Source organism: Rhinolophus ferrumequinum, chromosome 8 (assembly GCF_004115265.2).
Source record: "Rhinolophus ferrumequinum isolate MPI-CBG mRhiFer1 chromosome 8, mRhiFer1_v1.p, whole genome shotgun sequence".
NCBI lineage: Eukaryota > Metazoa > Chordata > Mammalia > Chiroptera > Rhinolophidae > Rhinolophus > Rhinolophus ferrumequinum.
The window spans coordinates 56341368-56359190 of record NC_046291.1 but is presented as its reverse complement, the minus strand read 5'-3'; the positions used below and the strand labels follow the sequence as shown (position 1 = coordinate 56359190).

At 35.7% G+C, this 17823-nt stretch overlaps 1 protein-coding gene across 2 annotated transcripts in view; it reads left to right on the top strand.

Moving 5' to 3' along the window:
• Nucleotides 1-17823, top strand: part of XIRP2 (xin actin binding repeat containing 2) — a 102324-nt gene that overhangs the window by 58506 nt on the left and 25995 nt on the right. The gene's annotated exons all lie outside the window — the stretch shown is intronic.

The window sequence follows — 17823 nt, the reverse complement described above, 5'->3', positions numbered from 1 at the left end:
TTTCATTCTTCATTAACAAAAATGGTAAATTTTAAAAGTTTTAGAAAACCATTTTTAAATCATTATCAATGTATTGATTTTCTTACTTAGAGTATTTTGCCACGTTTCTTGGGAACCATGCTGGAATATTTTTTCCTCTAGTATCTAATGTTTCAAACATAAATGAAAATCAAATGGGTTAGTCAACAAGAAAATAGAAATGTTGAAAACACTGAGCCTCTGCTTCTAGATTATAAGTCATGGTAACTGTTGCTGCTTGTTGACATAGATTAAACTTAAAGCATTATTCAGCTATTTATTGTGGTGAGTTTTCTGTTTTCTTTAAAAATCATCAAAAATTGAATAGTGGAACCCAGATGTTACATAAAATTATATAATTTAACTTTTAAATGCTATCTTATATAAAATATTTGTTTTCCCCATTTCCTTATTCCATTATCATATATCATCAAATATCGTCATGGGATATAATGATTTTTGAGTGTGAGACTCTAAGTAATAAAACTAATTAAACTGAGCTTGGCACTTTGAAAAACAGTAATTGCATTGTAAACAGCTGCACTTAGGCCCGTGTTTTCCATAAGGAAGAAAAGTGGTGTATTTCTGAAATTTTGTAGTGGGAAATAAAAGTGGGTGTTTTTGTTTGTTTTAGAAAACCCTAGGATACTTAGAGTTGCCTAAACTTTAATAAATAGGCAATTGTGTATGGTGGGGGGGACTCTATCAGATAAAATGATTAAAAATCTGATATGTGAAATAGTATTTGTTTTCTTTATCTAGCTTTGTCTGAAAAGTAAAAATGAGCGATATAGGTAGCTTAATAAATTTCTGTAAGATTTTTAAAAATGTTACCTCAAGGTAACATAATGTAAATAAGAAATTAAAATTGGATATACTTGTGATCTAATATATAGCTGTTGCAACATAGGAATCTTTAAGTGAGTCATTAGTGTTTGTTTACTTGAAATTAGTCAATAATATGAAATAGTTATCATTAATAATTTGAGTAAATTCTACATAGAAGTGTAGGTAATGTATTTAAAGATCCTGTATTTTGCAGGGAACCAGTAAAATAGAATGTAAGGGCTATGGGACTTATAGATCTTGAGTGCAATGCTACCTCTGTCACCAGCTGAGTGTCGTAGACGCAGGGCCACCTTCACAAGTGTATGGCCTGGGCGGTTGCACAGAGCCCCACTCTTAGAAGAGCGCTGCACTTAGTTTCATGCTCTGCTGTCATCACCTCGAAATTCCTAATAATTTTTGAACAAGGGACTCCACATTTTCATTTTGCACTAGGTCTGGCAAATTATGTAGCTGTTACTATATAAACCAAATTCATAGCCAACTCAAGCCTCAGTATCTGATGAGTAAGATGGGAAAATTTTGGGTGATTTGTCTGTCTCATGAGGTTATTGTAGAGATCTAGGATAACAAAGAATAATTTCCATGAAAGTATTTCATTATATGTGAAACTTGGAATCACTTAGGACTCTTTAATATTACAAAAGACAAAACACAACCAAAAGTGGCTTAAACCAAAGGAACATTGTAGATTCACAAAAATGCAGTTGTGGAAGGGAGGTTTGGTGTAAGCTCCAGTCGTGTACTAGAGCAGCTGGCTCATACTAACTCTTCGATTATTCATTTTTTTTAGGAATTTTGGTAACCAGATAATGTTATGTTAATAGCTTACACTCAGCCACAGTGAGACTATTTATGGCAAGGAAATTGGCAAATGCAACAAATCAAGGGTTCCCTCTCTCTCTCCCTCTCTCTCTCTCTCCCTTTTGTGTTTTAGAACTGATTTTTAAGTATGTATTACCTTACCATTGACATAAGTAAGGGCTCAAACTACGTGCCTAGCATAGTGGCTAAGCACCGCATCGAGCCAAATCATTTGGGTCCAAGTTCCTGCTCCACTTATTAACTGTGTTTTCTTGGCCTCAGTTTCCTCAGTTGTAAAGTCAAGGTTATAATAATACTCACTTCATAGGTTTGTTAAGACGATTAAATTACTTGTTTTTGTAAAGTGTTTGAAACTGTGCCTGGCCCATTGTAAACACTACACAAGTGTTTGTTTAAAAAATATTAACTATCACCTTGATCATATTTCTTCTTTTTTATCTCTCAGCCTCGCTTTCTCTGAACTGGCCACATTCTCACACAGGATTCCCCCAAAGAGCTTTAAAAAAAAAAAAAATGCAGAGAAAGAGTAAGAATCCGTTTCCCAGAAGTCCTAGGAAAAGACCTTACTACATCTAAAAGGCTCTAAATTAAATAAACATGCTGCTCCTAGCACTAACTGCTATAGCCAGCTGAGGCCTCTGTATTTGTTTAGCTAAATGGAAATTCTCAGCATACAGTTATCAATAGAGAATAAATGGATACTGGGTAAAAACAAAACCAACCAAACAAAGTACAAGGTGTGATCCAAAAATACAGTGAATATTTAAATTAAAAAAAGAAATTTGTTACAATAAAATATACATTGCCATGAATCCCCCTCAAAATACTCCCCCTTCTTTCAAACACACCCCATCGTTCTTGCTACTTTCTGAAGCAGTTCTGGAAGTCCTTTTTTGTGAGTGTCTTTAATTGCACTGTCGTGGATGCCTCAGTGTCCTGAATCGATTCAAAACGTTTACCTTTCATGGTCATTTTGACTGTGGGGAAGAGCCAGAAGTCACATGGTACCAGATCCAGTGAATCAGGTGGATGAGGACACACTGTATTGTTTTTATTTGACAGAAATTTCCATACTAGAAGCAATGTGTGACATGAATGAAACTGCCAAGTAACATCCAACAGCGAAGCAGGGATCTTCAATACAGGAAGCGGCACATGGAACCTTAGTAACAGTGTGTGACAAGTTTCAACTTGTTCGGTGCAGTCAGGCAGGTGTGAGCTACAGTTGAGAGAAGATGTGTTTCAAAGTAAGTCATCCTCCATCATGACAATGCTCCATGTCACACATCGCTTCTCGTATACAGCAATTTCTGTCAGATAAAAACATGATAGTGTGTCCTCATCCACCTTATTCACTGGATCTCGCACCATGAGACTTCTGGCTCTTCCACAAAGTCAAAATGGTTTAGGACATCGAGGCAGCTACAACAGCGCAACTACCATAAAGACACTCATGAAAGAGGACTTCCAGAACTGCTTCAGAAAGTGGCAGGAATGATGGGATAAGTGTGTTCGAAGCGACGGGGAGTGTTTTGAGGGGGGATAATGGCAATGTGTCTTCTACTGTAACACATTTCTTTTTTAAATTTAAACATTTACTGTATTGTTTGATTGCACCATCTATATACCGGGGCTGCCAAAAAAATATATACAACTGGACACTTTGGTCAACATTGAGCAAGCAGTAGTTCGCCATAATCAGATGTGTCTGGATGCTGGTGGTAACCACTTTGAGCATCTCTTGTAATTGCAAAAGTCAAACATGATTTGTATTCATTTTTTGTTATTGGTTTCTATTGAGTATTGTAATTTTAATACAGTTTTCCTTTCTTAAAATATGTATACTTATTTATGGCACCATATATCTATATATCTATATAGATATATATATACACACACACAATAAAATGTAGTTGCTGCTCTATGGATATGAAAAACTAATCTGTGTGGGAGTCGTGAAAAACCAACCATTCACTAGAAGTCAGTATCTGCCTGACTGTAGTGACTACTCAGTTTCATTATCTGCTTCTAGACATGTTAATAATATCCAATAATTCCGTGAGGAATGACTAAATCTGATTCATAATGCAGAAAACATATATAAGAATAAACTCATAAATACTATTTATTGAAATGTATGCTACAGTCTGGGAAAATGAAAGAAAAGGGTCACCTGCACGTTAGAAAGTTAAAACTTTATAATACTTATTGGAAATTTAAAATACATGTCCAATTTAGTAACAGAGTGGAAAATGTAGGAAAATCATGTCTTAGATATTAACTTAAACTTTTAAACCTATCTATAGGTATTTTAAAAAACCGCTTCTTTCATCAGCAAGGATTGAAAATAAGACATTTACTGGTGGAGACAGACAGTTAATTCTTTTACCAAAGCTATTTTCAGCTCTAAGAGGGTTTTCAGTCTCTGCTTGTGGAAAGTACTTGAGATTTATCTCTCTGCTAAGTCTTCCCCTGGCCAAAAAAATATATATATTTATTTTGTTAACATATAAAATTGATATTAATTTGGAAATCAAGTTTAATTAGAGTTAAGAGAAAGAACATTTGTTTAAGGTTCCTAACAATATTTACTGTCACAACTAGTAATAATTTCACACGGTGTGATAATTAAGTCCAATATACCTATTTTCTTCATAATGTATTAAAGTCAGATGTTTCGGGATAATTAGCTGGTGATTTGATAACAGTTTGCCTGGGAGATCGGCAATGGGGCTAAACAAGTTTTGAAAATTGAACTATCTCTGAGGTTAAAGATCCCTTCTGTTTGCTGATTGAACAGACTATTTTATACCGATTGAAAAGGGGGTTCTGAAATAGAGAAAAAGAAAATGTGGTACGAGATATAGGAACATTCATTCATGCCAGACATTTTAAACTTGGGAAAATATCCTATTTATATATTCTAAACTTGTCCTGCCTTATGGCTCTGCCTGCTTAACATTTAGCAATATAACTGGGAGCCAGTGGAGTATCTTTATGGAAATTAGAAAAAAGAGCAACTGTGGACCATAGCAGCCCCTGGTTGTGGGAGGCATGGGGAGCAGATTCAGCTTCTTAAAAGAATGTGTTGGGAAAACTTTACTAGGTGGCTCTGGTCGGTAATAGTAACCCTTTTAACATCACCCATTTAGATTTTGCTTTTCAAAACCATCATTACTGATTCCAGTAGCTATTAATGAAACCCACTCCTCCTAAGGAAGTATAATCCACTCATTTCTGTCCTGTTGATATTTAGGATAAATGATCACATCAGCATTGTTTCTGACTTTGCCTTGAGACTGAGTTCTCAGCATTCCATGTCACTGAACATCAGTAGGTTCTTAACGCTAGAATGGAAAGGACCTCTTGAGAGGGATGTTTTGAATCCACTCATTACAGCAGGCTCCATTTGAGAAGAACATTCTGAATAATCCATCCTTCATCATTAAAAAGGTGTCTTTTTTTAATATGCCAGAACAGATATTGGATTAAATTATCAGTGTGAAATTGCCATTGTCTCTTTTCTGAGTTCATTTTCACTTGCCCATTTTATGGTTTCAGTTTTGTTGTTGTTGCTGCTGCTGTTGTTGTTTTTTCACAGTCTCTTTTTCTTTTTTTTTAATTAAATTTAATTTCATTATTAGTTTCAGGTGTACAGAACAACATAATGATTAGCCATTTACACCCCTCACAAAGTGGTAACCCCACAAAGTCTACTACCCCTCTGACATTGTACATAACTACTACAATACCAATCACTATATTCCCTGTGCTCTACTTCACATCCCATGGCTATATATGTGTGTATATATATATATATATTTATATATACACACACACACATATAAATATATATATATATATATATATATATATGTATATAACATTCAGTATTATTTTATATTAGTTTCAGGTGTACAGCACAGTGGTTAGGCATTTATATAATCTATGAAGTGACCCCCCCCCATAAGTCCAGTACCCATCTGACACCCTACATAGTCCTTACAACATTATTGATTATATTCTCCATACTGTATTTCACATCTCTGTGACTATTTTATGACTACCAATTTGTACTTTTCTAATCCCTTCACCTCCTCACCCATCCCCTTTCATCTAGGAACTATCAGTCAGTTTTTTTCTCTGTATTTAAGAATCTATTTCTCTCTTGTTTGCTTGTTTATTCTGGTCTTTCCACATATAAGTGAGATCATGTGGTATTTGTCTTTCTCCATCTGACTTAATTTCGCTTAGCATAAAATCCTTTAGGTCCATCCATGTTGTTGCAAATGGTAAGATCTCATTCTTTTCTATGGTAGAGTAATACTCCATTGTATGAATGTACCACCATTTCTTTATCCAATCGTCTGTTGATGGACATTTCGGTTGTTTCCATATCTTGGCCATTATGAATAGTGCTGCAGTAAACAGAGGGATGCGTATATTTTTTTGAATTAGTGTTTTGGATTTCTTTGGATAAATACCCAGGAGTGGAATTTCTGGGTCATAAGGTAGTTCTATTTTTGATTTTCTGAGGAAACTCCACACTGTTTTCCATAGTGGCTGCACCAATTTACAATCCCACCAAGAGGGTTCCCTTTTCTTCTCATTCTCGCCAGCACTTGTTGTTTGTTTATTGATTGATGATAGCCATTTTGACAGGAGTGAGGTGATATCTCATTGCAGTTTTTATTTGAATTTCTCTGATGATGACTGACTTGAGCAATTTTTCATACATCTGTTGGCTATTTCACACGTCGTCTTTGGAGAAATATCTATTCATGTCCTCTGCCCATTTTTTAACTGGATTGTTGTTGAATTGTATGAGTTCTTTCAATATAAATTTTAGATAATAAGCCCTTATCAGATGTATCATTGGCAAATATCTTCTCCCATTCAGTAGACTGTGTTTTTGTTTTGCTGTGAAAAAAAAAAAAACATTTTAGTTTGATGTAGTCCCATTTGTTTATTTTTTCTTTTGTTTCCCTTGCCTGAGGAGATGTATCAGTAAAAATATCACTGAGGGTGATGTCTGAGAGTTTCTTTCCTATATTTTCTTATAGGAGTTTTATGGTTTTGGGTCTTACATTTAAGTCTTTAATCCATTTTGAGTATATTCTTGTATATGGTATGAGAAGGTACTGTTGCAACAATCCTAATGTCAACGTTAGCACTCCATAAGATTATTTGGATTTGGAACAATCCCCGGACAATTTTAGATTGATAGAAATTATTCTTGACAGCTTCTGACAGGTATAATCTGACATTTGTGTGTTTAGACTCTTTAAAAATGACCTATAATTATTTTCTAGCAAACTAAACATATTTTTATCAGCTAAATGTCCACATTGCAAAGCATTCATTATAAATGTGCTTTAAACCTACTTTTAGCTTTCTGCCAAATACATAATTTTTCAAGGTCATAGATGGCTGTTAATAGCCCCAATCTAAACTAAATCGCCATCAGTATATAAGGTTATGACCGAAAGCATGTCTTGTATTGTATTTTAATTGTGTGCACCAATTTTAAATGACTATTACAACTTAAAGTAATATCACTCAAAATGTGGCAGTTTAGAGTAACGATTAGTTTGTCCTACTGCCTCCTGAATCCGATTTATCTCTGGTTATAATCCCTGAGCTCGCCACCTAATCTTGTCTGTAAAATGAGGATGAAGTAACAGGTGTATTTTAAGAATAAAATGAGATGGTTCATGTAAAACTCTTACTACAATGCCTAGCATATATGAATTGTTCAATAAACACTAGTTATTACATCAGTAGTCTTGCCACTATAGCCAACAGACTATAATCACATGGTAATTATTCTCCAAGTAGAATATGATTCATAAACATTTTATGTATATGTAAAAAGACAAAGAAGGATAGCATTGTTCTGTGCTTTCTTTTTAGTACCTTAGCTTTCTTTTCAGTACTTTGGCCCTGGGAGACAGAATCAATTCTCAGGAGCTCATTAAGTAATTAAAGATTAGTTTAAAATTAACATGCCTGTTTATGCTTTGGACATATGTTGCTCTGGAGTAATCAGTAACATTAGTGCATATTTAAAAAATTGTACTAGTAGACCTTCTTTGAGGAGAAAGTATTTAACCCTGACTCTAGGAAATGATAAGATGAGGGGACCTCTTGGAAGGCAGAGGAGGGGAATAGGTAAGACATGCTTTGCACAGGTACGCCGAAGCCGAGATGATGCCATTGTGAATCAAAACTTGCTTTTTTAAGTGGGAGCAAATGAATAACATAGCATTTGTTTTTGGATACTGCTTGCTTCACACTATTGTGACAAGATGCACTGGAAGGAAAATAATACAATTAATATATGAATTGAGTCAGGCAGGAGAGAAAAGCCCACACTGCTTGAATAAATGAAGAAAAGAAGAATTGAGGGAGTATTGATTTTTTTTTCCAGTTTCTATGAGTCTTATAGGTTTTCAGCATGTTTTAGCTGATGTATAGAAGGGAAAGAAAAGTATTTGTGAGGGACAGAAACTACCTCATGACATTTTCTGGTTTGTGCAGTTGAAACAATGAAGACAAATATATTCCTACAATTGTCTTAATAAAATATAGCAAGTGTTTTTTTCAACATACAGTGTTAATATGTATAAATACTAAGAAATACCGGCCTCTTTGCCAGAGAACTGTTTCTTTTCCAGGGAGTCATCTTGACCTTTCTCCAGATAGGCTGATGGATCCACATGAATATTACACAGGCTGAGTGATCTCAGCAGGGTCCCAGTGTGTGCTGGGTATGAGCTTGGTCTCAGGGAAACACAGTCTTTAAGAGGCTCACAAGTAAGGCTAATATGTCAACTAGACCTAACAGTCTCACTCTGTTAAAAATTAAAACTCTAACAACAAATCTTTTACCTCTTTTCCCTTCCAAATCCAGACCCTTTAAGCTGTTTATCTTCTACAACTCTTTCTCAGTGCCTGTCCCTGAGTGGGCTTTGGTGATGAAAAGAATACAATGTAAGACTCATTTTTGAACGATGTCTCAGAATCAGAATAATAAAACAATAGCCTCCGCCAGTTAAGGTCTATAATCTACTGGAGGCCAGACCTGTCCAAACTGGTTTATGCAGAATTCAGTTGACTGGGTTATCTATTGGTCAAAGTATCCCAGTTTTTGACTATGCCATACAGCAGGCCAGCTTTGCTCTACACTAGTAAGTTTTTCTTTCAATTCAGCAGGCAGTGGAAACGCAAACTCTGATTCAGTTGTCGGTTTCTAGATCCATATTTAATGAACTGCTTTTTTTCCCCTCCACTCTTGCATTCACATCTAGTTCTGTGATGATCACAAGTGTTCATTTCATTACTGTTTTCACACCTGTGTGCTGGCTACTGCTGCCTCGCCACTTTGTACCTGGTGACCTCCTACTGGTACTACTCTATCTCCATCTGTGTCTCCTCTCTTCCTACCCAAGGCCTCTGTAAGTAAGCCATGGTGGAATCCCGTACTTTTTTCTATAGAAATTCAATAGTTAAAAAGGTATATTTTGTGAAAAATTCCTTGCTCAAGTTGTGAAATAAATAAATTGCATTTAGCGCTGCTTGCTCCAATATGAGAAAACAAAGGCAAAACACAAACTAAAGTCCATGACAACTTGTATTTCCAAGGATGAAAGGAAGAGAGGCTTTCTCTACAAGCCTCAACAAACTACTAATTCTTCTCCTGCTTGCATTAAGACTTGCGTGAACCTGGTCTGTCTAGAAATGCACCCCACACTCTTTACGAAGCCCCTGTTAGGTGACTTTACCCCAGGCTTCCCGGGGTTGGGGTACAGGAATGTAGTGGGAGTGGGTTTGTGGACTTGAAGCAGGATATCTTTTCAGAGTCCCTGACATCTCACCTCCTACCTTTTACCTGACTGGATAAGGATTCAGAATCAAATCACTCCTCCTGTTAGGCTGGGACATGGAATTTCAGTGGGAGTTCTGATTATCTATGTCATCCAAGCCCTCAGTGAAGTGGCCTTGACTCTGACAGTACACAGCTCCCCAGGTGGCCCAGGTAATGATGATTTCATTGTTGTGCCATATGATCCGGAATCAGGGAACGGTATAGCACTGCAGGTGAGTCTAGTGTGCAGCAATGAACATGGCAGCCCAAACCTGAGCCAAGGTTTGTTATCCCAGAGACGACCATGACCCTCTTAATTTTTCATCTGAGGCTTGTACCTGCCCACCTCATTCTTTTCCTGATAGCAGGGCCCTTCTATTTACACTGACATTTCTCTTGAGGTGCCCACTGCAGTCAAGGAATAGAACAAGGGACTGCAAAGAGTAGAGAAAGCTAGAGATTACACAAACCATGCTAAATGTAATGAATGTCAGTTGTCCAAACAACTAATTTACTAGCACCCCAAACCCAGTTAACTCGCTTGTTAGTAGCAAAAAGTACTGAAATAGTGTTTTTGTATATATACAAAGATATATTTGAATATTAAAAATAAACAAATAATAGATAATATAAATGAACTAAAGAAATATATCAAAGCATTAAAAATAAACCAATTAGAATAAAAGTAAACTAAAAGTTAATGAAATTTTAGTTTAGGCCACACTACTAACCCAATAATTAATTAAAACTGAGATTTAACTTCTTTTAGATTATTGCAATCATTCATTAGAAAAGCTTTAATTGCATAGGATTATATAATCTATACACCTACTGTCTCGAGTTTGTACCTTTGATACTTCTATACAAACAATATTATTTTCTGAAAGACAGAGGACTTAATTATGAAGAGATAAACCTTATTATTAAATAATATTGACCTGCTCATAGTCATTCCTCTCTTTACATAACTAAACCAATTAGGGTCTTCCTCCGGGATGCAAGGTATGCCCATAAAGTGCAATAAGATTGTTTTCTGTGATCTCCTGACATCAATCACATTATTTTAGAGTCACACATTATAATTCTCAACCTCTGCTCTTTCTAAATGAAGTTGATGGCGATTGCTAACTGTCTGCTGAGGTGTGACCATCAAGTCTTAGTCACGGTCCCTTTGCAACTTCCAATTTCAGCTACTTCCTGCAGAATCTGTTGATATATGAGTTCTGCTAATGCATAGAGAGATTCATTCATTCTTCCCTCTCTTGTGGCAGCACTGCAGGCCATCTTAGTGTTATCATTATGAAGGGAAACTAATTCCAAGCCCACACTGTGAAGACATCCACAAAATGTTTGTCTGGGTCTCTTGTGACAATTCTGTCTCCTTGGTGAAATAGCAGTCCATCCAGTGAATGCATTCAGCTTGGCTTCCTTTACTATGCTGTTTAGTAACTAAACAAACTAATCTGCCTGATGACTTGGAGAGGGTTAGAAATATTTCCATATGAGGGGTGCCCTGACCCTGATCCTCAGGCAGTCAGGGTCTCAGTGGATAGTAGAAATGCCGGTAAGTAAGCCTGAGTAGCAAGTACAGATTCAAGTGCTTTCAAAAAATCCTGAAATGGTTGCTTTTCTTTCTACGGATCACCTTACTTGTTCTCCAAAATAGAATGTGTAGGAGCAACGTTTATCCCAATTATTGGAGTACCACAAGAAGAGCTTCTCTTCTTAATGATATTGTGGATTTCCTGTTTCTGTAAACCTGTTTGTTCTTATAGAACCCACTTTCAATTTCATTGCAGAAGACAAGCACGCTTACAGGTACACCCTTTCCACCTTTAAAGTACAAAAATATATATATATAAAAAGAGTACAATGGATTGGGATTGCATTAGGAAAAATAGAAGTGGTATTGTTCTTCTCTCAGGGCCCAGAATTGTTGAGGGAGTATCACCTGGACCCTTTCCCCCCAGCCCCCAATACAAAATTACAGCACAGTGTCATGTTCTCAGCGCTTGAGCAGATGATTTCAAAAAGTATTTGGTGGTGATAAACATGTAAAACACAGATATTTTGACATAATGGAATTTTATGTCTTCTTTTATGGGAGGGAGTGGACAAGTAGGGCAAGTAGGAATAGAAGAAATACATTTGTATAGCCCCTTCTTCAACAGGAAGACTTATGTTAGTTTAAAAATATGAATGTCTTCTTCCTATAATTACATTTTAAAAATTCTCAAGTATGTAGACAATATGTTATAATATACTAACTAAATTTATTTTTAAATTGTTATAATAGAAATGCAAGCTACAGAATTTTAAGTTCTTGGATTTTGCTAGTTTTTGATGAGCAAGGAAAATTATGATGAAAGAAACCATTGACATTACAGAATGACTATTTTTGGTAGAACTTAGTCACATCTGCGAAATGTTTTTCCACATACTTACTTATATGAAAATGGGTATTTTCCGTAACTACGTAACATAAGAAGTTATTATTAGCTTTCTGTTTCTTTTGAGTCTGGTATTTCTCAAAAAAAATTTATCCTCATGGGTCTTTGAAGATAATTAGATAAAGTCAAGCTTGTCTATTCTTTTGGATGTTCATTTATTCATTAGTTTGCATAATTACAAATGAATTATCATGCTATAAAAAAAACCTGGAAAAACACAAAGCCTGAGAAAAAGAAGAAACATTAAGAGATTCCACCTTTAATACCATGCTATTGCAGAGATATTGTTTGGGGAATTTTTTTGTCTTTTTTTCCAGCTTCTATGCAAATCTCAACATCACAGAACATCAAGTAAGATTATATCTTCTATCAGCCTTTTCTTGTGCTTGTTCTTTATCCCTCTCTGTTCTGAGTGACCTATGCAGGCATGGTGAAGAGCAAGTATTGTTCATCTCTGTAGGGACCAGTAGAGGCTACTTCATTTCCAACATTATATGGACAGACCACATTATAGACCAGGACACACCACATTATATACCAGGACAGACCACATTATAGACCAGCCACTAGATTGTTACCAAGAGAGGGAGCCAAGACCCAATGGACCTTCCTTATTTTGGGGTAAATACCAGAGCCTTCTAAAGATATCATCCTGCTATGGCATTTGAAATTAATTTATTTTCTTCAGAGGACAAATGGCAATAATCAAATGATACAGTTCATCATATTGTACAGTGTTGAGAAACATTTGGGGGAAATTTGGGGGATTTCAATGAAGTCTAGCCTGGGTTGTTGGTTTTTTTTTTGCCAGTAAGCATTTGTACTACTATTCTAAAAATATCAGCAAAGGTCCCCCCAAATCAAATGTTCTTTGTTGTTTCTTCTTTTGAAGGATCAGAAAAGGAGCTTTCCTTTTGTCCCTCAACTCCTTTCCTTCCCGTCCTTATTTTTTCTAAGCTTTCATTACAACAGAAGGGATTATGATCATGAGAAAGTGCACTATCAAGTCTGGGTTCAGAAAATAGAAAAAGAAAAGGAATGATTTGTGGGAAGGACAGAGTGTGAAAATATATGGATGAGAGAATTGTAAACACATACAGACATGCTTTTTCTATATCAGAATCAACTGCAAACATGTTAATTTCCTCCCATAAAAAATATTGGTGAGCCGACAGTATCATTTCACACAAAATGTAGGTTAAATTAGTTAACTAAAATGATCATGAGCTCTGCATTTGGTACCTACATTTCTATGTAAAATGAAACTATTTAAGCATCTACTTAAAGCAAATAATTTTTGTCCTTTTTTTTATAAGAACCTTTTTCAATTTTGAGACCCCCCTCTAACTTCTGATGTTGATTTTTCTATTTGTTGAATTTTTGCACTTGATGACTCATATTATGTTTCTAGAAAGATGTTTCACTGACTCACCCACCCTAAAAGATACAAATGTGTAGTTACCTGATACAGTAGTGAAAAGAATGTTATGATGAAAGACCCAGTGATTTTTTTAAAGAATTAATACACAATAAAAATTACTGCATGTGATTATTAATTTCTGGATTCTTTGAAGGCATTTCAGAATTGTGCATTTCTTCAGCATATTTAGCTACTTGAGGGTAATGGCTCTCCTTTCTTGTCTCCATTTTATTTTTTAAATTAAATTTATTGAGGTAACATTGGTTATTTAAGTTTAAGGTGTACACTTTTATAACACATTATCTGTATATTCCATTGTGTGCACACCACCCAAAGTCCACTGTCCTTCCATCACCATATATTTGACCCTCTTTGCCGTCTTCACCCTCCCCAAATCTCCCTCCCCTTCTGGTAACCACCATTCTGTTATCTGTGTCCACAATGGCCAACCCTGGCCAACCAATGTCTCTTTAACAAATTACCTTTCCTGTTTAAATCAGTCCGACGCTGATGCTTGAAATTGAAATAGTAGATTAAATCATGGTGAACTGACTGTTCATCATGTATCAGTTCATGAAAGATGAACCATAGAAAAATTGGATAGGTAATCACAAAGCCACTTTCTGGTCTTGTCTCCATAGACTATTTCCATGTCCTAGGGACTAAAATGATTTGGAAGAGTCATAGTACGCATGGGCACCTTTTTTGCTTCTCTCTCACTGAGTAATACTTTCCCCATCCCCAGTCAAATTCACTACTTCTCTGTTGGGGAAAAGAAAAAAAAAAAAACTGTATGTATTGCAACGTGCTTCTTTTTCAGTTTCTGGGCTTACTTCCATAATGAAAAGTTAATGGTAAAAGTCAGTGATATAGGCAGATAACCTACTTTCATTCAATCTTATTCTTTTTCTTTCCTTGTTTAATACCATGTTTCTCCGAAAATAAGACCTAGCCAGACAATCTGCTCTAATGTGTTTTTTGGAGCAAAAATTAATATAAGACCTGGTTTTATTTTACTATAACGTAAGACTGGGTCATATAATATAATATAATATAATATAAATATATAACATAATACCGGGTCTTATATTAATTTTTGCTCCAAAAGACGCATTAGAGCTGATTGTCCGGCTAGGTTTTATTTTCAGGGAAACAGGGTATATATCCTGAGTTACTGGGAAAATAGCTGACACAAAGTAAGATTGCAGTGAATATTTGTTCAATAAAGATAGTGATGTAACACTTATGAACCAGGTTTTCACATATATTAACGTACTTCCTCTTCACAATAACCTTTTGATATAGTACTATCATTATTACTTTTTTTGTACAAGAAATGGACACATGGAAGGTCCAAGTAACTTCCAAAGAAAGTGAGCAAATGTGATCCTAACCAGGGAGGCTGACTCCAGAATCTGTGCCTTAACTTTATTTGTTTTTTTATTCAGCTGATAATCATTAAGCATCCACAATATGCCAAGTACAAAAGATTCAATGATGAGTATATTTTTCCCTCAAGGAGTTCATTCTATCAGAGAGACAGACATACAACAAATAATTGCAACTGCAATGTGATAGATTCTATGATATAAAATATAAATGAGAGTTTTGGAGAAACAAAGAGGTTGTGATAAACTCTACTCTCAATAAAGGATTATGAAGGAGGACACCTGAGGGCAAAGAATACTTCAGCTGAGACTTGAAATAATTTTTCATGAATATAGAATTGCATTATAGGCAAAAGAAACAACTTATGCAAAAGGTAAAATAGCATGATATATTTGTGAATATAGTGAGGCATAATTGAGGCATGGAGCTGGAGCTGTAGGCAAAGGCCAGGTAATAGAGGACATTATATGCTATGTTAAAGAATTTTTACTTTATTCTAAGCAATCAAGAACCATTGAAAATACTTGCACAGGGAAGTAATATAAATAGACATGCATTTAACAAAGATTTTTTATGACTGTATAGGATTGATATACAGGGTATCTATCGAGGTTATAAGAATACGTATTAGGAAACTACTGAAATACCACATTAAACAAATGCGGACTTAAATGGGTCAGAAGTTCTAGAGTAAAGAGGGCTTTAACTCAAGAAATAATTAAAGACAGAATTGGCAGGACTTATAACTCATCAGTTGAATATTGGTGAGGGAGGGTGTAGTGCAGGGGATCCTGCCAACTTCACCATGTGTCATGCGGGGCGTCCTGCGGGGTCTCTGGTCCCGCTCCCCACATAAGAACGCAGGACACGGTGAGGCCAAAAAGGAACACCCACGGAGCCATAGGTAGGGGAGTCATACCATTATACTCTCACTGGCGGCTGGGTTGGAGACACAGGAACCAGGAGCAACACAATTCTCAACCCTCACTGTGCCGCTTGCAGGCTCAGCCACCATCTTCTTGCTAGCTCCCCCACTCTTCTGCTAGCGTAGCCATGGCGGTTATATTAGTGCCCAATGGCTCACTGGTTACAGCTGACGGCCAACTAGCCACAGCTGATGGCCATTTGATCGCAGTCAATGGCCATTTACTACCTGAGCCAGCACCTTTCTATGTGAGGCCGAGAGCCTGGAAACTGCTTTTTGGGGCTCTGTCCCCACAGAGGGGAATTAATTAAGAGGTATAATAATTCCGTTTCTCTATTTTGGTTTGCATTAATTGACAAAAGATACATGTTACCTCTGTTTTTTCTTTAGAATGTTTTGATTCATTTTGCAAGCTTTTTCTTTGCAATTTCACTGCTCCTGGAGGCTCTAAGTTTTAGCCTCTTTCCTTGTACTTTTATGTTTATTTATATCCTAGTGTCTCTTTGATTTTAAGAGGCTTTATGTCTATGTTAGATTGAAATATATATATATTTCACACAAATAATTGTGTGAGTTACACAAAGAATTGAATAACCGGCAGTTGCCTTGATTCGTCTTTCTCAATGTTATTTTTCCCATTTGTATAAATTAAAAATAAGGATAAAGTAGTGTTTTTCATTGTCATCATAAGTAATCTCAACTTAATTTTTTAATGTCATAGTAATTCTGCCCAATGTATTTTACTGCTGTTTCCACATGATGCTTGACAACAAGTCAGATGTCAGATTTATCAACACAGTGAATAATAATTCACTAAAAAGAGCATACAAACTAATTTGTTTAGCACAATGAAGATCTTTTTTAAAAAAAGGTTATTTGAAACTATATTTTCCTATTTTGAACGGTTCTTTACCTGTATGTATGTGTTTGCTGCCTTTGTGTGTATTTTGGTTTCTCGGTACAGGTTTCTCCTCTGGTGATGCCAACTACTCTTTACAGCATGAAGCACTGCCCATGTTCTTTCACAGATATTCTGAGTCCTTGCAGTGTTATCAGGAGGCCTCTTTCTGAGTACACTTTGTAAAGTGACTCACATGTTATTGTTGTGTGCATTAGCTTCAGAATCTCCACTTACTAATTATGAAATTTTCAGGTTCAAAGATTGTTAGCTGAAACACACACACACACACAGAAAAAAAAACAAAACAAAAAACAAATAAAAATCCTAGGAGTATGTGGAAAATATTTAAAATCACTCTTTTTAAGCTAGATTTGTGTAAAAATCAAAATTTTTACACTCCTAGAAAAAAAATGTGACTATTTGCCCGTGTGTTCACACCTTGATGTTTTGAGTGGCATCTACTATCCACCAGGAAGTTAAATATTGGGATTTGCAGATGCACGGGTTCAGTGAAAGGAGAGTTTCATATTATCAAGTAATGACTCTGAAATGTGATAGGTAGATAACAGAGGTGTGTACTGACAATACAGGAATAAAATTTTAAAAAAAGGAAGAAGAAGAAGAAGAGGAGGAGGAGGAGGAGGAGGAGGAGGAGGAGGAGGAGGAGGAGAAGAAGAAGAAGAAGAAGAAGAAGAAGAAGAAGAAGAAGAAGCAGAAGAAGAAGAAGAAGAAGAAGAAGAAGAAGAAGAAATTAGCAACTCTGTCTAGAAAGGTTGGGAAAGTTTTCAAAGAGAAAACAATTTTTGAGCTAGGACTTCCAAAATACATATGTGACTGTGGAAAAGCCTTAACCCGAAACTCAAACATGAGGGATGTCAAATTTCGTGCTGTAAATTTTTAAAGTACATTTTTAAAAAATAAAGAGAGAAAACTCAGGGCAAAAGAAAACATGTTTGAATTCGAATATATTCAAATCAAGACAAACACAATATATCAACCACTAATTTTTATGCTCATCACTTAAAGGAAAGAACTGAATATTCTTACAAACCTTGAATCCATTGACATTTTTGTTAACATAAATAGCACATTTTTGGTATTGTTTCTGCCTGACAACGATGCAAATAACATTAATACACCATAAGTCTAGTTTTATTAGAAATGAGATTACTGATGGGTAAA